General features: G+C 44.8%; 1 pseudogene; it reads left to right on the top strand.

Moving 5' to 3' along the window:
* The first annotated feature begins 309 nt into the window (after window positions 1-309).
* LOC112649340 (programmed cell death protein 7-like) lies at window positions 310-3,381 on the top strand (annotated as a pseudogene).
* Window positions 3,382-7,808: the final 4,427 nt, after the last annotated feature.

The following is a 7,808-nucleotide window of genomic DNA, read 5'->3' as shown; positions in this document are numbered from 1 at the left end:
AGTGCAGAAAAGGGTGAAAAATAGACTTTCACACCAGGGAGCTCACACAGGTTAGATGAATCTCAAAAATATTTGCTTTGAAAGGGAGAGGGGCTGAATTTCATGAGTTCTTACAACCAGCCAGAATTAAAGCCGAATTTTAAAAATTGGCTTGGCTCTGGGGGAGAACCTAGGGCATTAGGAAGTGGTGTCCCCACCCTTAAAGAGACAGGTGTCATTTTCCTCCCCTATCCCTCACCATACAAGGCCACCTGCAGGAACCAGCATTGTTGACACTTTGCTACTTAAGTTGCTTACACCAAGCCCCACATGTCGGAGGTTCCACCCTTTCTAGTCACACTTGCCTCAATCACTGTGTTGCAGGCCCCTTCCTATAGAAGACTTACACAAACCCCACCAACACCTCATCTCCTGGCTTACACATTTTGCAATACCTCAGTTCTGGTGGCTATGGCAGTAGTGGATTCATTTCCAAGCAAACCAGTACACAATTTCTTAAAAGTGCCCCCAGCCAGCTGGGGACAAAACATTGTCCACAACAGGCAAAGAGAGCCTCTGAAGACAACTGGATTGAAGGAAAAAGAGGTCAGGACTCAATAGCAGGGCATAGTCAACATACATAGGAGATACTCCCTGAAATGCCAGGACCTAGAGAACAGGGGACGCTGCATTGCAGGGCACTATAAGACCCAAGACCATTACCTTCAAGAGCAAGAAGCATATCTGACTTTCCTAACACAGAGAAACAGACACAGAGAGACTGCAAATCAATACATCCCTTCAATAAGAGAAAGGATATAAATCATATGATATTTTCAATAGACAAAGAAAAAGCATTTGATGAAGTACAACATCCATTCATGATAAAAGCCCTCAACAAAGTAGGTCTAGAGGGAACATGCCTGAACATGATGCAGGCCATCTGAAAAATCCACAGTGAACATCATACTTAAGGGGGAAAAGCTAAGAGCTTTTACCAAAAGGTCAGGAACAAGATGAAGATGTCCAACCTCACCACTTTTACACTTCAACATAGTACTAGAAGTTCTAGCCACAGCTATTCAACAACAAAAAAGAAATAAAAGGCATCCAAATTGGTAAGGAAGAAGCGAAATGTTCACTATTTGCAAATGACTTGGTACTATATATGGAAAACCTTAAAGACACCACCAAAAAACTACTAGAATTGATAACTGCATTCAGTAAAGTTGCAGTATACAAAATCAACATATAGAAATGTGTTGCATTGCTATACACTAGTAATGAAGAAACAGAAATTGAAATTACAAAAATAATCCCATTTATACTTGCATCAAAGATAACAAAATATCCAGGAATATACTTAACCAATGAGGTGAAAAATCCCTGAAAACTATAAAACATTGATGAAAGAAATTCAAGACAACACAAAAAAGTGGAAAGACGTTCAATGCTCATGAATTGGGAGATGAAATATTGTTAAATGTCTATATAACCCAAGCACCTAATGAAATCCTTTAAGATTAATGAAATCCTAATGCCAACAATAGTTTTCACAGAACTAGAGCAAACAATTCTGAAATTTGTATGGAACTACAAAAGACTTCAAATAGTCAAAGCAGTCTTGAAAAAGAAAAACAAAACTGGAGGAATTCCACTTCCAAGTTATAAGGCTGAAGTAATCAGCACAGTATGGTAGTGTCACAAAAATAGACACATAGATCAATGGAACAGAATAGAAAACCGAGGAATAAAGCCACAATTATATGATCAATCAATGTTCAACAAAGTAGGAAAGAACATGCAATGGGAAAAAGTCTCTTCAACAAATAGTTTTGGGAAAACTGGACAACATGCTAAAGAATGAAACTGGACCACTTTCTGATGCCATATACAGAAATAAACTTAATGTGGATGAAAGACCTAAATATAAGTCCTGAAACCACACACACACACTAAAAAAAAAAAAAAAAACAAACAGAAGAGAGCACAGAAAGAAAATTTATCTGACATTGGCCAAAGGAACATTTTTCTAGATATGGCTTCTGAGTCAAGGCAAATAAAAGCAAAAACTACTGGGACTACATTCTGCATAGCAAAAGAAACCATCGACACAAGTAAAAGCCTACAGAATGGGAGAAGATATTTGCAAATGACACATCTGATAAAGGTTAATATCTAAATATATAAAGAAAACATACACCTCAGCACTCAACAAAGAATCCAATTTAAAAATGGGTACACTCTTGCGCTGGCAGCGATAGCGGCGGTGGCGTCTTCTACCCGGTGCCGCAGCTGCTACTGCCTCTGCGCCACCCCTGTGCCTGCCCCGCTGGCCGCCCCGGAGCCAGCACTAGCCTGAGGCGCCGCCGCCGCTGTCTGAAGTGCTCAGGACGCACCTTGCAGTGCCTGCGCAACCGAGCTAGAGCTAGAGGCGGTGTTCGGAACCCCTCGCGGGCAAGCTACCCTGTGCCTCCGCGCGTGCCCGCCGGGCCCAGGCTGGGCGAAGTGCGCCGGTGGCTGCGAGAGGCTCTGCTCCTGGCGTGGCAGGGGCGTGGCCTGAGCCAGGCCCTGCGTGAGGCTGAGGCGGATGGTGCGGCCTGGGTACTGCTACATGCCCAGCCAGCACCGCTGCGCACTGAATTGGTCGAGAGACTGCAGCTGCCGACCCAGGCCGCCTATGTGGATGAGGCGCGCGGGAGGCTGGAGAGGGTCCAGCGCCGCCGACTGCAGCTTAGCGAGAGGGTGCTAGAACACGAGGCCGAGGCCGAGGCCAAGTGGAAAGCTGAGTGCGAGCAGGAGATTGACCTCTGGAGGGTCAAGTGCGTTGCAGGAGGTGGAGAAGAAGCAGGAGCAGGAACTTAAAGCTGCTGCTGATGGTGTCTTACCTGAAGTGAGGAAAAAGCAAGGAAATACCAAAAGGATGGTGGACATTCTTCAGACCTTGGAGAAATTGAGGAAACTCAGGAAAGAGGCAGCAGCAAGGAAAGGCGTCTGTCCTTCAGCTTCAGGGACTAAGAAAACTCATTTAAAAACTCTCTGAATTATATGAAGCTGAAGAGAGAGCCCTCAGAGTAATGTTGGAAGGAGAACTAGAGGAAAAGAGGAAAAAAGAATTAGAAACAGGAAAGAAAAGGAGAAAAAATTACTTCAAAAGCGTGAAATTGAGTGCAAGTTATTTGGGGATCCAGATGAGTTCCCACTTGCTCACCTCTTGCAACTCTTCCAACAGTATTACCTCCAAGCTGAGCACTCCTTGTCAGCACTCATCCAGATAAGGCATGATTGGGATCAGTACCTGGTGCCATCTCATCATCCCAAAAGCAACTCTGTTCCCCAAGGATGGGACCTTCCCCACTCCCCAGCAATGACATCTGGGCAACGGCCATTACTCTGCATTAGTAAAGATGCTCCAAGAGTGCGGTCCGGCCAGGCCTCTTTCCAGCTCTAAATACTAGTGATGCCACCATCTTCTTGTGCTGTACACTAAACCACAACCTCTAAACTCCATGTGGCATTGCCCTACCCAGAAGTTATTTCCTTGCGTGGTCTGTCCTGTCCAGAGATGCCTCTTGAATCAGGAGAGTAATATGATTCTTCAGGAAAGGACCTAGGTGAACTGGGGTTATTACCACAGGCAATGGCCTTGGTTCACCAAATTTGCCTCTGTTTTGAAGGGGCTTAGTCCAGAGTGACTTGTTAATTTACTCTTAACAGCCTTGTGTAGTGATGGGTAAGTACATTCCATACACTCAACACAAGTGTGCACTGGGTAAACTTAGCAGCCCTTCCCCCAGTACTGAGTGTGAGGACAGACTTGATGCAAAACGACCTTAGCCTTACTACTCAGAGAACCCTCTAACTTCTAGGAGGAAAGGCCAGAGATGCCTTATCTTTGGTTTAGTGAATCCCACTTTTGATGCAGCTAGAGAGGCTACGGGCTGGGCTGCCAGAAAAGCTCGTGGCCTAGTCTGGTAGTCCTGCAGAGAACTTGAGAAAGCTGTACCCATATTGGATCATGTTTCAATGGATAATGGCTACATTTTCCCATGTTAGAAGGATCATAACAAAAACACCTGTCTTTTACATTCCCGGAGGCACAGTTGTTCAGAATCCCCAATGATAGAATTCTATTTCTCTATGGGAGTGGGACCTTAATCTCACTCAGTCACATTGTAGGGGCTAGTATAGCTGTGGAATTTTCTTAGGAACTTAAGCGTCCAAAAACACCCATGTAGTTAAGGCTGTGTGGAAAGCAGATAAACATACAATTTAATTCATTTTTTTTAAAGTTTTTTATTTATTTATGATAGTCACACAGAGAGAGAGAGAGGCAGAGACACAGGCAGAGAGAGAAGCAGGCTCCATGCACTGGGAGCCCGACGTGGGACTCGATCCCGGGTCTCCAGTATCGCGCCCTGGGCCAAAGGCAGGCGCCAAACCGCTGCGCCACCCAGGGATCCCCAATTCATTTTTTTATATTAGTAAATGCTGTTGTGTCTGGAAATGATCGATCATATAACATGTCAGGGGTTTGTTTTGTTTTGCTCTTTGCCACCTATTGTGTTATTTATATTTCCAGAAAGCTAAATAAATATCATTTTTATTAAAAAAAATAATGGTTACAAGACATGAATAGACATTTTTTTCAAAACAAGACATCCAAATGGCCAACAGACACAAGAAAATATGCTATCATTCATCATCAAGGAAATACAAATCAAAACTACAAGGAGATACTACTTCACCCCTGTCAGAAAGGCTAAAATCAACAACACAAGAAACAACAGGTGTTGGTAAAGATGTGGAGAAAAATGGAACCTTGGGCACTATAGATGGTAATGTAAACTGCTGCAGGCACTGTGGAGAAGTGTATGGAGTTTCCTCAAAAAAAAAGAAAAAGAAAAGAAAAGAAACAGATTAAAATACAAGTGTTGGAGATGGGGGCAAGATGGCGGAAGAGTAGGGTCCCCAAGTCACCTGTCCCCACCAAATTACCTAGATGACCTTTAAATCATCCTGAAAATCTACGAATTCGGCCTGAGATTTAAAGAGAGAATAGCCGGAATGCTACAGTGAGAAGAGTTCGCGCTTCTATCAAGGTAGGAAGACCAGGGGAAAAAAGAAATAAAGAAACAAAAGGCATCCAAGGGGGAGGGGCCCCAGGAGGAGCCAGGTTAAGGCCGGGGGGAGCACCCCCAGGACAGGAAAGCCCCGAATGGAGAAGCAGCAGCTTCATCAATCTTCCCCAATGGAAAGACACTAGCAGGGAGTTAGAGCAGGACCCCAGGAAGGGCGGGGATGCCTTCAGGCTCGCAGGGGCACTAACAGACACCTGCGCCCCAGGGAGAGCGCGCCGAGCTCCCTAAAGGGCTACAGCACGCCCACTGCTGGACTCGGGAGCAGCTTGGAGACGGATCCAGCAGAGGCTCCGCATGGGAGGGGCTGAGAGTCCCCAGGAGCAGCTCCAAGGGGCTCAGGCAGCGGCTCCGCTGAGAGGGGGCTGCGTGGCTGAGAGCGAATCCAACAGCGCAGGCCCAGGAGCACAGGGCACCAGGGACACAGCCCAGGATCTGGTGCTCCCTCCGGGACAGGCAGAGGCCAGGAGGGCACAGGACAGCAAGGAAACTCCTGCCCCAAGCTGAGCAGATCAGCGGCCCAGCCCCCGGAGCATCCAGGCCCCCTGCAGACTGAGAGCTCTGTAGTTACTGCGGGAGCTGAATCCAGGGCTCCAGAGCTGGCCGCCGACACTGGGGTTGTTCTTCCTGAGGCCTCACCAGGTAAACAACCCCCACTGAGCCTCACAGTGGCCTCACCTGATAAGCAGCTTAAACATTACTCACCAAGCCCTGCCCCAGGCAGGGGGCTGAGCAGCGCCCCCAAGTGCTAACACCTGAAAATCAGCGCAACAGGCCCCTCCCACAGAAGACCAGCTAGACCGACAGGGGAAAAACAAATTATTGACCAAGCAGCACTGGAAAGTTCCAGGGGAAGTCGAGGGATTTACAGTATACAGAATCAGAGGATACTCCCCATTGATATTTTTTTATTATTATTTCTGCTTGCTTACCCCTTTTTTGCTTTTTTTCCTCTTTTCTCTCTTTTTTCTCTTCCTTTTTTCTTTTTTTTTTTTCTTATTTCTTTTTCTTTCCTTCTTTCTCTTCTCTTTTTCTCCTTTTCCCAATACAACTTCTTTTTGGCGACTCTGCACTGGGCAAAATGACTAGAAGCAAAACCTCACCTCAAAAGAAAGAATCAGAAACAGTCCTCTCTCCCACAGAGTTACAAATTTGGATTACAATTCAATGTCAGGAAGCCAATTCAGAAGCACTATTATACAGCTACTGGTGGCTCTAGAAAAAGCATAAAGGGCTTAAGAGACTTCAAGACTGTAGAATTTACATCTAATCAGGCAGAAATGAAAAATCAATTGACTGAGATGCAATTCAAACTAGAAGTCCTAACGACGAGGGTTAAGGAGGTGGAAGGACAGGTGAGTGACATAGGAGACAAGAGATGGCAAAGAGGGAAACTGATGAAAAAAGAGACAAAAAATTAAAAGATCATGAGGATAGATTAAGGGAAATAAATGACAGCCTGAGGAAAAAAAAACCTATGTTTAATTGGGGTTCCCCAGGGCGCCGAAAGGGACAGAGGTCCAGAATATGTATTTGAACAAATCATAGCTAAAACTTTCTCTTTTTTTTTTCTGTAGCAATAAGCATCATCAACTTTTATTACTCCTTCTCCTGGCCAGATTAATTTAAACCTTTTTTTAAATAAATTAATCTTTTATTGGTGTTTAATTTACCAACATACAGAATAACACCCAGTGCTCATCCCGTCAAGTGCCCCCCTCAGTGCCTGTCACCCATTCACCCCCACCTCCACCCTCCTCCCCTTCCACCACCCCTAGTTCATTTCCCAGAGTTAGGAGGCCTTATGTTCTGTCTCCCTTTCTGATATTTCCCACACATTTCTTCTCCCTTCCCTTATATTCCCTTTCACTATTATTTATATTCGTCAAATAAATGAGAAAATACACTGTTTGTCCTTCGCTGATTGACTTACTTCACACAGGATAATACCCTCCAGTTCCATCCACGTTGAAGCAAATGGTGGGTATTTGTCATTTCTAATGGCTGAGTAATATTCCATTGTATACATAAACCACATCTTTATCCATTCATCTTTCGATGGACACCGAGGCTCCCTCCACAGTTTGGCTATTGTGGACATTCCTGCTAGAAACATCGGGGTACAGTTGTCCCCTCGTTTCATTGCATCTGAATCTTTGTGGTAAATCCCCAACAGTGCAATTGCTGGGTCGTAGGGCAGGTCTATTTTTAACTGTTTGAGGAACCTCCACACAATTTTCCAGAGTGGCCTCACCAGTTCACATTCCCACCAACAGTATAAGAGGGTTCCCTTTTCTCCGCAACCTCTCCAACATTTGTGGTTTCCTGCCTTGTTAATTTTCCCCATTCTCACTGGTGTGAGGTGGTATCTCATTGTGGTTTTGATTTGTATTTCCCTGATGGCAAGTGATGCAGAGCACTTTCTCATGTGCATGTTGGCCATGTCTATGTCTTCCTCTGGGAGATTTCTGTTCATGTCTTTTGCCCATTTCAAGATTGGATTGTTTGTCTCTTTGCTGTTAAGAAGTTCTTTATAGATCTTGGAAACTAGCCCTTTATCTGATACATCATTTGCAAATATCTTCTCCCATTCTGTAGGTTTCAGTTTTGTGGACTGTTTCTTCTGCTGTGCAAAAGCTTCTTATCTTGATGAAGTCCCAATAGATCATTTTTCCTTTTGTTTCTTTTGCC

Source organism: Canis lupus, chromosome X (genome assembly GCF_003254725.2).
Source record: "Canis lupus dingo isolate Sandy chromosome X, ASM325472v2, whole genome shotgun sequence".
Taxonomy (NCBI): Eukaryota; Metazoa; Chordata; class Mammalia; order Carnivora; family Canidae; genus Canis; species Canis lupus.
Note: the sequence above shows the minus strand (reverse complement) of the source record. Positions and strands in the feature narration are given on the sequence as shown.